This window comes from Geotrypetes seraphini, chromosome 9, assembly GCF_902459505.1.
Source record: "Geotrypetes seraphini chromosome 9, aGeoSer1.1, whole genome shotgun sequence".
Classification (NCBI taxonomy): domain Eukaryota; kingdom Metazoa; phylum Chordata; class Amphibia; order Gymnophiona; family Dermophiidae; genus Geotrypetes; species Geotrypetes seraphini.
In genome coordinates this window covers 116,297,289-116,313,936 of record NC_047092.1, presented here as the reverse complement: position 1 = coordinate 116,313,936, position 16,648 = coordinate 116,297,289, and the positions used below count along the sequence as shown (strand labels likewise).

Sequence of the window (16,648 nt, the reverse complement as noted above, 5' to 3'; positions counted from 1 at the left end):
GAAATGCAGGAGAATAATGGTCGAATAAATAATTTGAGATTTATAAATTTTCCAAAGATCCTGTCAACTTCTCCCAGAGAAATGGTGAAAAGATATTTTATGGAAATTTTGGAAATTCCTGAAAATTCCTTACCTCCTCTTACAAGAGTGTATTACTTACCTGCTAAGCCCCAATTCAAAGAAGAAAACATGGAGGAACCCCGGGAGAGGTCATTGGACATTTCAGCAATATTGGAATCAGATAGAGAGTTGGCGGTTCCAGCTACTCTCTTGTTGTCTGTGGCTTTGGCTCCAGACAAGGATTGGATATTAAAACTTTTCTTTAAAAATAGGTCTAAAGACTTCCTGGGGCAACATATTCAGATTTTCCCTGATGTCTCCAGAGAGACTCAAAAAAGAAGGAAAGAATTTTTAATTTTAAAACCTGGAGTTAGTACAGTCTTCTGTTTTAAGTATCTTTGACTATTGTAATATCATCTATCTGGGTGGCTACAATAAGATCCTTAAAAAATTGCCAATTGAGGCCAGAGTCTTGTTTAAATTTACATACATTTGTTATAAATCAATCTTCGGAATGTCACCAGGCTATCTTGTTCCTCACTTTTCTTTGAACCATTCTAATAAGCCTACACGTAAAGTTCATTTGTTTACATATTCTCCTATTAAATTATGTCGTTATAAGAGGTTTCTTGAGAGAACTCTCTCTTTTCAGGCTGCTAAATTGAATGTTTGGTTTGGAAAAATCATGCTAGGAGCTTTTTCTTATTTCTATTTTAGAAAATTATTAAAGACACAACTATTTGATAGGTTTGTAACCTGATACATAATTATTTTTTAAAGGCAAAGTGTGCATTTCTTATATTTTACAATTTGATGTATTTCTATTATGAATTGTATTTTTCGCTGCATTTCAGTTCTAATTGTTGTGAACCGCATAGAACCATTTCTGGTCTGGCGGTATATAAGAATAAATTATTACTATTATTATAAGAATGCTGGTGTCCTGGTCCTGCTTGAGATTCAGCAGTTTTTCCTATTAGATGGATTACAGAATATGCATACAGAAAATATGTATCTGACACTAGCCTGCCATGTGATCTGAGCTTGGAGCAGTACCGAGAGACCTTGTTGTAGAAATGAGTGGTGAAAGATCCACCAAGAGGGTGCCCCCCACCCCGAAGATCTTGGAGGCATTGCCCATATTGAGAGACCACTTGTGATGTTGCACCACCCTGCTCAGCCTGTCATCTTTCTTCACCAGGTATGTGGCTTAGAGCAGTGTTTTTCAACCTTTTTTGGGCAAAGGCACACTTGTTTCATGAAAAAAATCACGAGGCACACCACCATTAGAAAAAGTTAAAAAATTTAACTGTGCCTATATTGACTATATATAAATATATAGGAATCAAATAAACACAAAGAAAGTATTTTATAATGCTGCCACCGCCACTGGGGAATAGGCTGCCACTGCCGCCATCAGGAACAGGCCGGCACCGAGTTCTCCCTGCTTCTCTTCCCCGAAGGGCCGACCAACTCTCGCCACCCGTCGTCAATTCTAACGTCGGAGAGGACGTTCTAGGCCAGCCAGGCAGCGATTGGCTGGCCCAGAACGTCCTCTCCGACGTCAGAATTGACGCGAGTGGCGAGAGTTGGCCGGCCCCACAGGGAAAAAGCAGGGAGAACTTGGCGCCGGCCTGTTCCTGATGGCGGCGGTGGCACTCAAGTGGCTAAAGAGCCGCAGTTTGCCGGCCTAGGGACAACACTGGAGGGTGGCCAGCTGTGCACCCCCTTGGGACGTAAACCCGGGGTGGGGCAGACCGCCCCCCCACCCTGGTATGCCACTATCTGTACCTCACTCCCTCCCTATGACCAAAAATTCTTTCTTCTATTCCCCGTGTACACAACCATCTCTTTCCCTCCCTTCCTCTCTCCAAAGTCCATGCCTTCTGTGTCCAAACACTCATTCCCTCCCCCACCTCAGCATCTCTTTCCCTCCCATCCTCTCTCCCAAGTCCATTTCTTCTGTGTCCAAAAACGCATTCCCTCCCCCACCTCAGCATCTCTTTCCCTCCCTTCCTCTCTCCCAAGTCCATTTCTTCTGTGTCCAAAAACGCATTCCCTCCCCCACCTCAGCATCTCTTTCCCTCCCTTCCTCTCTCCCAAGTCCATGCCTTCTGTGTCCAAAAACCCATTCCCTCCCCCACCTCAGCATCTCTTTCCCTCCCTTCCTCTCTCCCAAGTCCATTTCTTCTGTGTCCAAAAACGCATTCCCTCCCCCACCTCAGCATCTCTTTCCCTCCCTTCCTCTCTCCCAAGTCCATGCCTTCTGTGTCCAAAACGCACTCCCTCCCCCCTTTTGTGTTCCGTGTTTGCCTCCCAGCCCATCTTTGCAACTTTCTCAGCAAAACGAAGCTCAAGCCGCGAGGCTTGTCTTCTGCTTCCTGCCTGCCCTGCCGCGCACAAATAGCCGAACAGAAGTATTCTCCGACGTCAGCGCTGACGTCGGAGGGCAGGCTTTGCTTAAGCCCTCCCTCCGACGTCAGCGCTGACATCGGGGAACGCTTGCGATCGGCTATATGTTAGCTGCAGGGCAGGCAGGAACAGGAGACGAGCCTCGCGGCTCGAGATGTATTGAACTCCGCGGGTCCACCGTCCAGCTCTCTCCTGTCCACGTGGGGCGGACCGCCCCTCTCCCTAGACTGGTGGTACTGCCCTGATGGCGGCCCTGACCGTACGGCACACCAGGCAACATCTCGCGGCACACTAGTGTGCCGCGGAACAGCGGTTGAAAAACACTGGCTTAGAGTACCATGCTGTGTCTGGTGGCCTACTGCCACATCCTGGCTTCTTCCTGACACAAAGGGTAGGATTCTTTATCCCCCTGCTTGTTGACATAGTACATGGCAACCTGAATGTCTGTTTCTATTAGAGCACTTTGGTTCAATAGCTTATACACAAGAGAGACTTACCCGACGAATGGAGTTCCCGGGACGGAGTATAGGGAGAGATAAGAGAGGAGAGATTTTGAGGAGCCGCCAAGTGAATACACTTATAGGTCAGTAAGAGGAGTTTGAACTGTATGCGGAAGTGGACAGGGAGCCAATGAAGCAACTTGAGGCAGGAATAACATAAGCATAATGACCCTGGCAGATACAAGACATGCAGCAGAATTCTGAACACGTTGAAAGGGAGAGAGATGACTTAGCGGAAGACCTGCAAGAAACATGTTGCTGTAATCTAGATGAGAGCATGGATGAGAGTCTTGGCAGCATGTTCAGAAAGGAAAGTCCAGATTTTAACAATGATTAAACTAAACTAATCTAAAACTTAGCTTTATATACCAGGTCATCAACCAGATGAAGCTCGACACGGTTAACAATAATTAATAAAAATATTCTGCCTTTATACAAAGAAGCGACACGTTTTGGCGGTCTGTTGGATATGTGAAGAGAAGAAGCAAGATGAGTTAAAGATGATCCCGAGGTTGCGAACTAACAAGACAGGAAGGATGAGAGTGTTATCTATTTAAACAGAGGATAGAAGAAGGGGAGCATCAGGTTTAGAAGGAAAGATAAGGAGCTCAGTCTTGGCCAAGTTTAATTTTAGATGGCGGTAAAACATCCAGGTAGTAATATCAGACAGGCAGGCTGAGATGTGGGTCTAGATTCCCGTAGAAATTTTGGGCATAGGAAGGTAGATTTACAAGCTGTCAGCATAGAGATGATACTGGAAGCCATGGGAAGAAATTAGAATGCCAAGGGAGGAAGTGTAGATGGAGAAAAGAAGAGGTCCCAGGACTGAGCCCTGACGTACGCTGACCGATAGCGGAATAGCAGCAGAGGAGGATCCTCTGGAGCATACACTTAGGGCTCCTTTTACTAAGCTGTGCTAGCAGTTTTAGCGCGCGCTACAATGCCGCGTACACTAGACGCTAACACCTCCTTTGAGCTGGCGTTAGTTTTTCCAGCGCGCACTAAAAACGCTACCGCAGCTTAGTAAAAGGAGCCCTAAAAGTGTGACAGGATAGTGAGGAAGAGAACCATGAGATAACAGAGCCCTGGAATCTGAGCGAGGACAGTGTATCAATGAGTAGGCAGTGATCTACAACATCAAAGACCACAGATAAATCAAGGAGGATGAGGATGGAGTAGAAGTCTTTGTATTTGGCTAGGAGCAGGTCATTGGAGTCTTTAGAAAGGGTGATTTCTGTAGAATGGAGAGGGCAAAAGACTGATTAAAGGGGGTCAAGAATATATCGAGATGAACGGAAATCAAGACAATGGCGCTAGACTGCATGCTCAAGTAATTTGGACAGGAAGGGGCGGAAGGAGACAAGGTGATTGATTACTGGAAGGGCACGGAGATCCAGCAATGGTTTTTTGAGGAGCAATGTAACTATGGCATGTTTGAAGGAGTTGGGTACAATCGCAGTAGATTGCGATAGGTTGAGGATATGATAGAGAGCAGGGATGACACCCTGCCTGTCTGGGGATGAGATCAGATGAACAGGTAGTGTGTTTGGAGGAGAGAAAATGTGCAGATTCCTCCCATGTAATTTCTGAGAAGGAAGAAAAGGTAGCAGGGGTCAGAGGGGCAAATAGGAGGAGGAAGAGGCAGTAGCAATTCGGTCGAGAACTCAAGGTTAATCTTGTGAGAACCTTGTCATGGAAGTATTTAGCTATGGTCTCAAGCCCCAAGACCACTTCCCCATGCTTCTCACCCACGTTGGAACGAATGACACTGCCAGGAACACCCCGGAGAATATACCCAAAGATTTTGGAGCCCTGGGTGAGAAGATGAAGCGGATAGGAGCGCAGGTGGTCTTCTCCTCGATCCTCCCAGTAAGAGGAAAGGGAAGAGCCAGGGAAGAGCGCATCCAGAGGACTAACGAATGGCTACACGGATGGTGCAAGGAGATGAACTTTGGATTCCTAAACCATGGAGAGGCACTGCAGGGACTCCACCTGACCAGAAGAGGTAAGAATGTCTTCGGACATCGACTAGCCCGCCTACTTCGTAGGGCTTTAAACTAGGTAAGTTGGGGGAGGGTACCCACTCACATTCCATCGCAGTAAGTAACTATCCTGAGGAGGTGAGTCACAACTCCACTTCTAAGTCCGAGGTAAGTACACACATTAAAAGCATTACTTTAGGACTTAGCAAACATAAGGTATGGAGGGCTATGTATGTTAATGCACACAATTTGGGCAATAAAATTCTGGAATTGGAGATGGAAATAAGGAACGCCGACCTAGACGTGGTGGCAATATCCGAGACTTGGTTCACGGACTCTCATGGGTGGGATATGGTTATACTGGGTTACAACTTACTTCGTCGTGACAGAGAGGGCAAGTTAGGAGGAGGGGTGGCGCTATACACTAAAGAAGACATCAAAACTACCAGAATCACAGATGTCAAATACACCGGGGAATCCCTCTGGGTGAACCTAGCCAGAGGAAATGAAAAATGCCTGTATCTTGGCGTGGTATACAGACCTCCAAGGCAACAAGAAGACAAGGATATAGAATTAATCGAAGACATAGAGAACATTACTTTGCGTGGGGACACAGTACTGTTAGGGGACTTCAATATGCCCGATGCAGATTGGAACACACTCCGCGACAACCAGCGGCAGCAGAAGACTATTAACCGCCATAAAAGGAGCACTACTCAAACAAAGGGTATTGGAGCCCATTAGGGACCAGGCGATACTGGACCTTGTACTCACCAACGGGGAAAGCGTCTCGGAGGTTTCGGTGGGTGATATGCTAGCCTCCAGCGACCACAACATGGTATGGTTCAACCTCAGGAAAGATTTCACTAAATCAAACACAACAACAAAAGTCCTCAACTTTCAGGGCACTGATTTCGAATGCATGGGAGATTTCGTCCATCAGGCGCTGCAAAACCAAGCTGAAACCGATAATGTAGAGGTTATGTGGTCAACCCTGAAATCTACCCTACACGAAGCAACAGTAAGCAAACGGCAGAGAAACAACAGACCCCAGAGGTTCACTGCAGAGATTTCGGACCTCGTTAAAGAAAAGAAGAAAGCATTTATTTCCTACAAACAATCAGGTAAAAGGGAGGCAAAAGAAGACTATCTGACCAGGTCTAGAGCTGTCAAAATGGCAGTCAGAGAGGCCATGCCTTGAATAGAGGAGAACCTAGCAAAGAACATTAAGAAAGGGGACAAATCCTTCTTTAGGTACATTAGTGAAAGAAAAAGAAACACATATGGGATAGTACGTCTTAGAAAACCGGACGGGAATTATGTAGAATCAGACTCCGATAAAGCCGAACTACTGAATGAATTCTTCTGCTCAGTCTTCACTTGCGAGGCGCCGGGAACCGGTCCACAGCTACAGACAAGGAAAAGCTCGGAAGACCCGTTTCGAAATTTGGAATTCACGCCCAGCAGCGTCTACTGTGAATTATCAAGACTCAAAGTAAACAAAGCCATGGGACCGGACAACCTACACCCCAGAGTGTTTAGAGTGCTTTCTCCGGCCCCCTCTGCACAAGGAGAGGAGCGTGGGAGCCCTGCTCCGCCCCCCTCCCAGCACAGGAGAGCCGACTTTTGAAAAGACCTCACCGAGGAATCCTGCTTCTTTCTCCGGCCCCCTCTGCACAAGGAGAGGAGCGTGGGAGCCCTGCTCCGCCCCCCTCCCAGCACAGGAGAGCCGACTTTTGAAAAGACCTCACCGAGGAATCCTGCTCCTTTCTCCGGCCCCCTCTGCACAAGGAGAGGAGCGTGGGAGCCCTGCTCCGCCCCCCTCCCAGCACAGGAGAGCCGACTTTTGAAAAGACCTCACCGAGGAATCCTGCTTCTTTCTCCGGCCCCCTCTGCACAAGGAGAGGAGCGTGGGAGCCCTGCTCCGCCCCCCTCCCAGCACAGGAGAGCCGACTTTTGAAAAGACCTCACCGAGGAATCCTGCCTCTTTCCCCGGCCCCCTCTGCACAAGAAGAGGAACGTGGGAGCTGAAACCGGGAGCTGCCCCAACGGAAAAAAAAAAACTGTTTCTCCAGCCGCAGGAAGGAACTTCGAGCCGCGTGGGAGCCCTGCTCCGCCCGAATCCCCTGCCAAATTCAACTGATTTCTTCGGGATCAGCCCTCTGCCTTCGGGTGCTGCTTCTCAAATCTCAGCCCGGCTGCCCCTGCCCAACCTTCTAACTGACAACGCGTACTTTTAACTTGTCCCCTCCCTGGTCGGCAAATCCCCCAAAAAAAAAATAAAATAAAATAAAAAAAAAAAATTTCCCGACCCCAGGATACACTCCTTGGCTTATCTTTAACTGCACAGCCTGTTTCTTTCAACCCTCTTTTCCCCTTCCCCTCCTCCTGGCAAATTCTCTGACTAACCCTGCCACTCAGCTTAAAAGGCTCCCCAAGTTCCACCATGAATCCTCCCTTCTGGCTCCTCTTCCTCCTTCTCTGCTCCTCTCTTAAGATCACCCTCTGTCTGATACCCCCCTCCCCTAATCTACCAGAGTCCCCAAATGTCACTATTACCCGCCCCGACCTCAAAATTCCCACGCTGACGCGCACCAGAAGTCATTCTTACAAACAAAAACCCCGCAAAGCCAACCTCGCCTCTTTAAAGCCTGTGCCCCCCGCCAACCTCCCCAACCTTGCCCCAGATTCTCTAACCCCAGTCCCGTTACTCTACTGCAACGCCAGATCCGTATGCAACAAGACCCACATTGTGAAAGACCTCCTCGCGGATTCTGACCCTGGTTTCTTCTGCATCATAGAATCCTGGATCACCAAAGACGATCTCTTTACACAAAACGAACTTTGCCCCCCGGGCTACCATGGCCTTTTTTCTCCTAGATTAAACCGTAAAGGAGGTGGTCTGGCACTCCTCTACAAATCCTTCTTTGATGTTCAGCTTCTCGAAAAAGGCAGCCATCGCTCACTCGAATACATGTTAGCCTCAGTCAACGATGAGCTCCATCCTCACCCACTGGGTATCTTATCATTATACCGCCCGCCCATCCCCTGGAGCAATTCCTCCGAGCTTGTTTACGAGACCATATCTAACGCGTTCCTTAAGTTCCAAAGACTTCTGATCATCGGTGACATCAACCTCCACCTCGATGACACCACCAGCAAGGATGCATCTGATTTCAATAACTTCCTCTCTTCCCTTGGCCTCTCTCCCCCCGCCCCCTCTCCAACCCACGATAGAGGCCACACACTAGACATCATCAGCTTCCTCGATCTCACGGACTACAAAACTTCGATCGATGACATCCGTTGGGACCACGTCCCCTGGTCCGACCACTTCCTAGGAACCTTCTCCCTCCCCATCTTCATGTCACACCTTGGAACCTCACCCCATACCTCTAAGTCCATTACTTTCCGCAAGAAAATTTCAAGTGATCAGTTCTGGTCCAAATTTCTCGACAATCTCTCATCCAAGCCTAAGCCTTCAGATTCTGTAGCCAACTGGCACAACTGGATTACTCTCTCAGAATCCACCTACCACTCTCTTGCCCCGCTTTCCACCAAAATCGTCACCTACCCCCGTAAGGCCCCCTGGTACCTCCCACACCACAGGGTATTAAAACAAAAATGTCGATCCCTGGAACGCATCTGGAAAAAATCTAAATCACCCACAGACAAACAAATCTGGAGAGTCAACATTAAATTTTACAACAACGCACTCAAAAGCGCCAGGAAAAACTTTTATGGTGACAAGATCTCGAGATCAAACAACCAGAACAGCATGCTGTTCAATATCTGGCGCTCCCTAATCCCCAACACCAACCCTTCCATACTCCCCTCCTCCCCATCAGCCGATCTACTAGCAAACTTCTTCAATGGAAAGGTCACCACCTTAAGAAGCTCCTTCCCTCCCGCAGTTTCCTACAATTCCCTAGTACTCGCCACCCCTAATCCCACTCCAAATCTCATCACCCCTGTCCCAGTCAATAGATCCTGGACTGCCTTTGAGCAAGTATCCGAATCGCAGGTCCTCAAGCTCTGCCTGAAATTGAAATCCTGTAAATGCACTTTAGATCCATTTCCATCCTATCTATTCGAGAAAATACCCGCACAGGCCATCTCATCTCTCACCAAACTCATAAATTCCGCCCTAATCTCAGGCCTCTTCTCACCTGAAATGGGACACATTGCATTAACCCCCCTACTGAAGAAGACTGACCTAGACCCCTCCATCCCATCCAACTATCGCCCTATAGCAAACATCCCACTCCTAACCAAATTGCTTGAGTCCATTGTCTCCTCCCAACTCTCAGCCTACTTGGAAAGATTCTCTATCCTCCTACCGTATCAATACGGCTTCAGACCCAACTTCAGTACTGAAACCCTCCTGGCCTCCCTAACCTCGAAGATCCAACAACTCCACTCTCACAAAAAATTTGCCGTTCTACTCCAATTCGACCTCTCTGCAGCCTTCGACGTTGTCCATCATGACATTCTAATCCTCCTACTCTCCGAGATAGGCATCAGCTCCACGGTCCTTGACTGGTTCTCGAATTTCTTACGTTCTCGCTCTTACACCGTCACCAAGAATGGTACCTCATCCTCCCCGTGGAAACCGACATGTGGAGTTCCACAAGGCTCCCCCCTATCCCCTATCCTCTTCAACATTTATATGTCCTCCCTGAACCTCCTCCACCTATCCCCCCTAGAAATACTCTACACTTACGCTGACGATATCCTGATCCTCCTCGAGACCGACGCAAACCTCTCCAATCTCGCAGCAAACATCTCTTCATGCATAACCAAACTTCAATCCTGGGCTCTTGCTGTACAAATGAAACTAAATGAATCCAAAACCAAACTACTTTGGCTTGGCCCCAAACTTGATCATTTACCCACCTCCATCCCACTGCCCACAGGCACCTCCCTACAACTAGAGTTCTCTAGCAAAGTTCTGGGCATCACCATAGATTCCTCGCTATCCTTCAACGACCACCTCAACTCCCTGATAAAAACATGCTTTCACAGCCTTCACATGCTGAGGAAAGTGAGGTCCTGCTTCCACCAAAAACACTTTGCAGTACTCGTACAGTCCATCATCCTCTCCAGATTGGACTATTGCAATTCCATCTACCTTAGCTTAACAAAGAAAAGCCTCCACAGACTCCAATTAATCCAGAACACCGCGGCCAAACTCATCTTCTCAAAAAGCAAATTTGACCATGCCTCTCCACTCCTGTCCAAGCTGCACTGGCTTCCTGTCATCTCCAGGGTACATTTTAAATGTGCCTGCTTAACCTTCAAGATGCTCCACGGCATCCTTCCACCTCTTATTCCTCTATCCTGGAATTCCTCAAATCCATTCTCCACCAGATCCACGCAAAAATTAAAACTATCCTTCCCCTCCTCAAAGGGTATCTCCCTCGTCGGTAAACTCGGGTCCTCCCTCCACTTCAGAATCGCTCAGCTCTGGAATAGTCTCCCTTCCCCTCTCCGCAACTTGAGCCCCCTTCTACCATTCCGTAAGCTTCTGAAGACTTGGCTCTTCTCCAAAACGTAACCCGTCCCCTCCCTATTATTATCACACCTAACCTCTCTCTTACTTACTTTTACAAACCCACTGGAGTTCCGTTGCTTCCTATCCATGTAAACCGTGTCGAGCTCCACCTGTGGAGATGATGCGGTATATAAACCCAAGATTTAGATTAGATTAGATTAGAGAGTTATGTGATGTCCTGGCGGAACCATTATCCGTGCTCTTTAATCTCTCCCTGAGTACGGGAAGAGTCCCCTTGGACTGGAAAACAGCTAATGTTATTCCACTCCACAAAAAGGGCTGCAGGACAGAGGCTGTGAATTACAGACCGGTGAGTCTCACATCCATAGTGAGTAAACTCATGGAAACATTAATCAAACAGAAATTAGATACGATCCTGGACGAAGAGAACCTAAGGGATCCCCAACAACACGGATTTACCAAAGGAAGGTCCTGCCAATCAAATCTAATTGGCTTCTTTGACTGGGTGACAGCTGGTACATGCCTATATCCACTTCCTTCCTTGCGGCGCACGCCAAAGGAGCGCGATCAAGGAACAGGTCCTGCTCCTTGATGCGCTCCTTTGTGCGCAACTTTGGGTACGACTTAGCATATCTTCCAGTTCTTCTATTCAACATTCTCTTTCTGTATTTTATACTAAAACTATTTTTCTGTTGCCTTTTGGCAAAACTCTTTTCAAATTTTACATTTACTCTATCTTATTCTTCTGCTTATTATTTAACAACCCTCCAATGGAATCTAATTCATCTCAAATTCCAGTTCTTTGGGGCCACAGCCCCCTCTCAGTAGCCACTCCATCAATACCCAATCCTTAAAATTTGATTAAATTACATTCTGGTAATGTTTCAAGAACCTCAGTTGTTTTATCACCAAATTCTCTAAACACTGGTCTAATTAACGTTCGGTCACTGCATAGCAAACACCACTTTATAAAAGATTTAATAACTAACTATTCATTAGATCTCCTCTGTATCGTAGAAACTTGGCTCTCAGATGGCGATGAAGCCTATCTTTCCTATGCCAGTCCCCCGGGCTACAACTTTTGCTTCAACCACCGTACCGGTAAGAAAGGTGGAGGTCTCGCCATAATCTTCAAATCTGCTTTATCTCTAGCAGTGGAAGCTACTCAACCTAACAGTATCATTGAATATATTCAATTAAAAATTAACACAAAACCAAAAATAGATTTATTATTACTATATATTCCTCCGCCAATTAATCAGTCCGAAGTTACCCAGTTACTCGGACTTTTCTACCACTTCACAATTTCCTCTTCTCCTGGGCAACTTCAATCTTCATTTTGACGACATCCTTAACCCGCACACATCTGAATTTACAACTCATATCAATGATCTCAACCTTGTAGCATTAAATTCAGGCCCAACACATATTAAGGGCCATACCTTAGATATGATTTTTGTTCCCGGTGAATCACTTCCATACTTCTCAAAACCTATCAAACTTAAAGTCCCCTGGTCTGATCATTGCTTAATTCAAACAGTATTAACATTGCAGTCCCCTATGACTACTTTTCCATCTCCAAAAATTGTCTCTGTAAGAGATTAGCAAAATATCAATGACTCCTTTATTTCTACAGCATTAGTAATAGACTCCGATAAATTCAATTCTGCAACTATAAATGAACAACTAATTATGTGGAATAATGCCTGGAAATCCCTCCTAGATAAAATAGCACCAATATCAATTCGGAAAATTTCTCCTAAAAAAACAACAAAACCCTTGGTTTAACTCCTCCTTAGCGCTATTAAAATGACAACTGCGCTCTGCTGAATACAAATGGCGCTCCAAACCCACCCAAAATAATTTAGACAATTATAATAAACACTCTCAGCACTATCGTCAATCAATCAATGCTGTAAAGAAACAATTCTATATTTAAAAAATTTCCAAAACTAATAATTCATCTATTCTTTTCAAAATTCTCAAAAAGTTAACAGTTTTCAAAAATGAAAAAGTCATTTCTATGGAAGAATCTCCCTCAGCTCAATCCTTAGCAAATTTTTTTCAAACAAAAGTTACACTAATCAGATCTAATATCACAAGCAAAGTCTCTACCTCTGCAGGTGCTGTCAGTCCCGCTGAAAATGATAACGTAATAAATAGAAAAAAGACACTAAACGCCATATATTTCAATTTCATACTTCCCTCTTTAAAAATGATTGAAAACATTCTTCATTCTACCAACATTAAAGGTTCCAAAATAAAGCCTATTCCTCCTTTTTTCTTTAAACGTTATTTCTCCTTATTTGGACCTTATATCCTTCAAATTATCCACAAAAGTCTGTCTACTGCAAGTATCCAAGCTGACTGGAAACATTCAATTCTATTTCCAATTATTAAAGACCCAAGAAACAATCTTAGAGACAGTTCAAATTATCGCCTAATAGTTAATCTGCCTTTTCTATCCAAAATAACAGAAAAAATAGTATTTCAGCAACTGTCGGACTTTGTTGATAAAACACATGTTTTGCATCCTAATCAAACCGGTTTCCGTAAAAATCATTCCATAGAACATTCTCTACTAGGTCTTACTACAACCATTCATTACTATCTTGACCAACATAAGTCTGTTTTATTAATCACCTTAGATCTCGCAGCCGCGTTTGATACAATAGATCACCATCTCTTACTTCAACGTCTTTCATCTATTGGTATAACTGACCAGGTCCTTGAATGGTTTAGATCTTACTTCTCGGACAAATCTTCTACAGTACATTTTAATAATTCAGCTTTGGATTTCTATCATTCTAACTTTGGTATTCCACAAAGGTCCATTTTATCACCTTTATTGTTTAATATTTATCTGGCTCCCCTCTTAACCCTCTGTCAATCAATAGGGTTTATTACCTATTCATACGCCGATGACCTTCAACTCTTGCATCCTATCGATCCTACAAATCAAAACGACATTTCCTCTATCAATCAAAAACTGGCTAAAGTTCATGACTGGCTTAATATCAATATGCTTTCTTTAAGCATTTCAAAAACTAGCACTCTCCTTTTCTCCGGTAAAGAAGGGGTACAACTAATTGCCCCAGTTACTATCGATAATACCCCACTTATACCAACCACTACCATCAAAATTTTAGGTGTTCTTATAGATAACAAATTAATATTTCGTCCACAAATTAGTGCATTGGTCAAAAACTGTTTTTATAAACTAAGGATGATTAGATCATTGGTTCCTCTCCTTGATACTAATTCCCTGAATGTGCTAATCCATGCACTTGAAATATCTAAAATGGACTACTGTAATTCTCTATTAAAAAGGGATCTGTCTAAAGGATATAAAGCGTCTTCAATTAATCCAAAACACAGCCATCAAGATTATTTTGGGTGCAAAGAAATTTGACCATGTTACCCCACTGCTACAGAAAGCCCATTGGTTGCCAGTTATACATAGGATAACTTATAAAACTGCTCTCCTGACTTTTAAAACTTTACAGACCAACGCCCCAGCATTTATAGACAGACTCTTGATTCCGTACGACCCCCCCAGAGCTCTTAGATCCATTTCACAGTATACCCTTAACGTTCCATCCTTAAAAACAATTGGTACACGTCGTACCTTAATCTTTTCTGTGACCGCTCCTACGACTTGGAATTCTCTTCCTTTATATTTAAGAATCGAAAAAAACTTACAAAAATTTAAAAGTAGCCTAAAGTGTTTTCTTTTTAAAGATGCCTTTAGTTGACCACATGATTCTTAATAATGTTTGAAAGGTTACACTCACCTAGGGGAAAGTGTCCACAATTTATTTCTTTCTGTTTATTATTCCTATCTTCCCAACTTCCTTTTGTATTTACCTTAATTGTTTTTTTCCTATAACAATTGTATTTCTCTCCCCCTTCCTATTGTTCCTTGGGGCTCTATAGTCCCAATTACCCCATATGTACTCGTCAATTAGTCATGTATGTCTAACTTGTCAAATCCCTAGTAGATTTGTTATCTTGGTCTGCTATGTTCAGTTTGTAAAAATATTTATTTGTCTTTATGTTATTTTTTTAATATTTTGTAAATTGCTTTGCATTTTTGAATAAGCGTTTAATCAAAAACTTGAATAAACTTGAAATTTGAAAGCTGGATGCAGGGGAGTCCCTGGACGTCGTGTACTTGGACTTCAGTAAAGCTTTTGATAGCGTCCCACACCACAGGTTATTGAACAAGCTGAAGTCGATGGGATTAGGGGAAACATTAACTGTATGGGTTAATGATTGGTTAAGCGGTAGACTTCAGAGGGTAGTGGTAAACGGTACTCCTTCCAAAACGTCGGAGGTGACCAGTGGAGTGCCGCAGGGCTCGGTCTTGGGCCCGATCCTCTTCAACATATTCGTGAGTGACCTGACTCAAGGGCTTAAAGGTAAAATATCATTATTTGCCGATGACGCCAAACTATGCAAATTAGTATGTAAAAACACTTTGCCCAACAGTATGACGCAGGACCTACTTCTTTTGGAACACTGGTCCTCGACTTGGCAGCTAAGCTTCAATGCTACAAAATGTAAAGTCATGCACTTTGGCAGCAGAAATCCGTGCAGAACTTACACACTAAATGGTGAGACCTTAGCCAGGACCAAAGCAGAACATGATTTGGGAGTGATCATTAGCGATGAAATAAAAACTGCCAATCAGGTGGAGAAGGCTTCATTCAAGGCAAGACAAATGATGGGCTGTATCCTTAGGGGTTTTGTCAGCAGGAAGCCCGAAGTCATAATGCCATTGTACAGATCCATGGTGAGACCTCATCTGGAATATTGTGTACAATTCTGGAGACACCATTACCAAAAAGATGTGCTGAGAATTGAGTCGGTTCAACGGATGGCCACCAGAATGGTCACATGGCTCAAGGATCTCCCGTATGAAGAAAGGCTGAATAGATTGCAGCTGTACTCACTCGAGGAACGAAGAGAGAGAGGAGACATGATCGAGACGTATAAATGTATCACTGGCCGTATCGAGGTGGAAGATGATATCTTCTTCCTTAAAGGACCCTCGGCCACAAGAGGGCATCCGCTGAAAATCAAGGGAGAGAAATTTCATGGAGACTCCAGAAAGTATTTCTTCACCGAAAGGGTGGTCAATCGTTGGAATGAACTTCCACTACAAGTGATTGAGGCCAGCAGCGTGCTAGATTTCAAAAGTAAATGGGATGTACATGTGGGAGGGTAAAGCCAGGGGGGAGGGACACTAGAGTGGGCAGGGGGGTGGGTCATTAGAGTGGGCAGACTAGATGGGCTATGGCCCTTTTCTGCCGTCTTTTTCTATGATTCTATGGTCTGGAGAGAAAGCAAAGGAAGAGTTGGAAGTGAAGGTACTTTGAATAGTGTTGAGCATGATAAAGAGACATTGAGAGTTGGATCCAAGAGAATCAGTCAAGTAGGCGTAGTTGTCTTGTTTTGCAAGTGAAAAGGCGGATTGGAAGGAGGTCAGCAGAAATTTGAAGTGAACAAAGTTAGCAGCCAGTGATGTTCTGCAGTTTGTGCACAAGAATATGCAGCAGATCTTGGAAGTCAGCCAAGTCTGGGGTTTGGCATGCTTTACAGAATATGACATGGGCTAAGCAAGAGTGTCAAGAGCAGAAGAGACTGCTTCATTGACAGTTTTACATAGTGTAGTGTTGGAGAGGATGGGGGAGACAGTGGTGGACAGAATGCACGGGTCAATAGCCTGAAAATTCCTGGATGTATTGATGAGGATCGGTCGTGTCTGGGAAGGAGGGTGCTGAGTTGTGAAGATTATCAGATGATGGTCAAAGAACAGAAGAATTGAGATGGAGAAGTTAGCAACTGAGGAACTAGAGAAAAGGCAGTGGCCATTCTTTGGTGTGTGGGTAGTGGAGCACAGCTGAAGATTGAATGAGGATATTAGAGCAAGAAACTGAGGTGCAGGAGTCAGAGATGTTTTCAGCTTGAATGTTGAAATCACTAAGGATAAAGGAAGGAGACAAAGGTTTGAGAAAGACAGAGAGCCAGGAGTCAAGGTCAGTGAGAAAGAAATGCAGGGATTTGTCAAGTGGTCGATAAATGATTGCTATTTGGAGATCAACGGGAGTGAACAGATGGATGGGGTGGACTTCAAAGGAGGAAAAGTAATGAGACTGAGGTAGGTGAAGCGGTTG

General features: G+C 44.8%; 1 protein-coding gene across 3 annotated transcripts in view; it reads right to left on the bottom strand.

The window, feature by feature from the left end:
• PASK (PAS domain containing serine/threonine kinase) overlaps positions 1–16,648 on the bottom strand; it is a 514,076-nt gene that overhangs the window by 188,756 nt on the left and 308,672 nt on the right. The gene's annotated exons all lie outside the window — the stretch shown is intronic.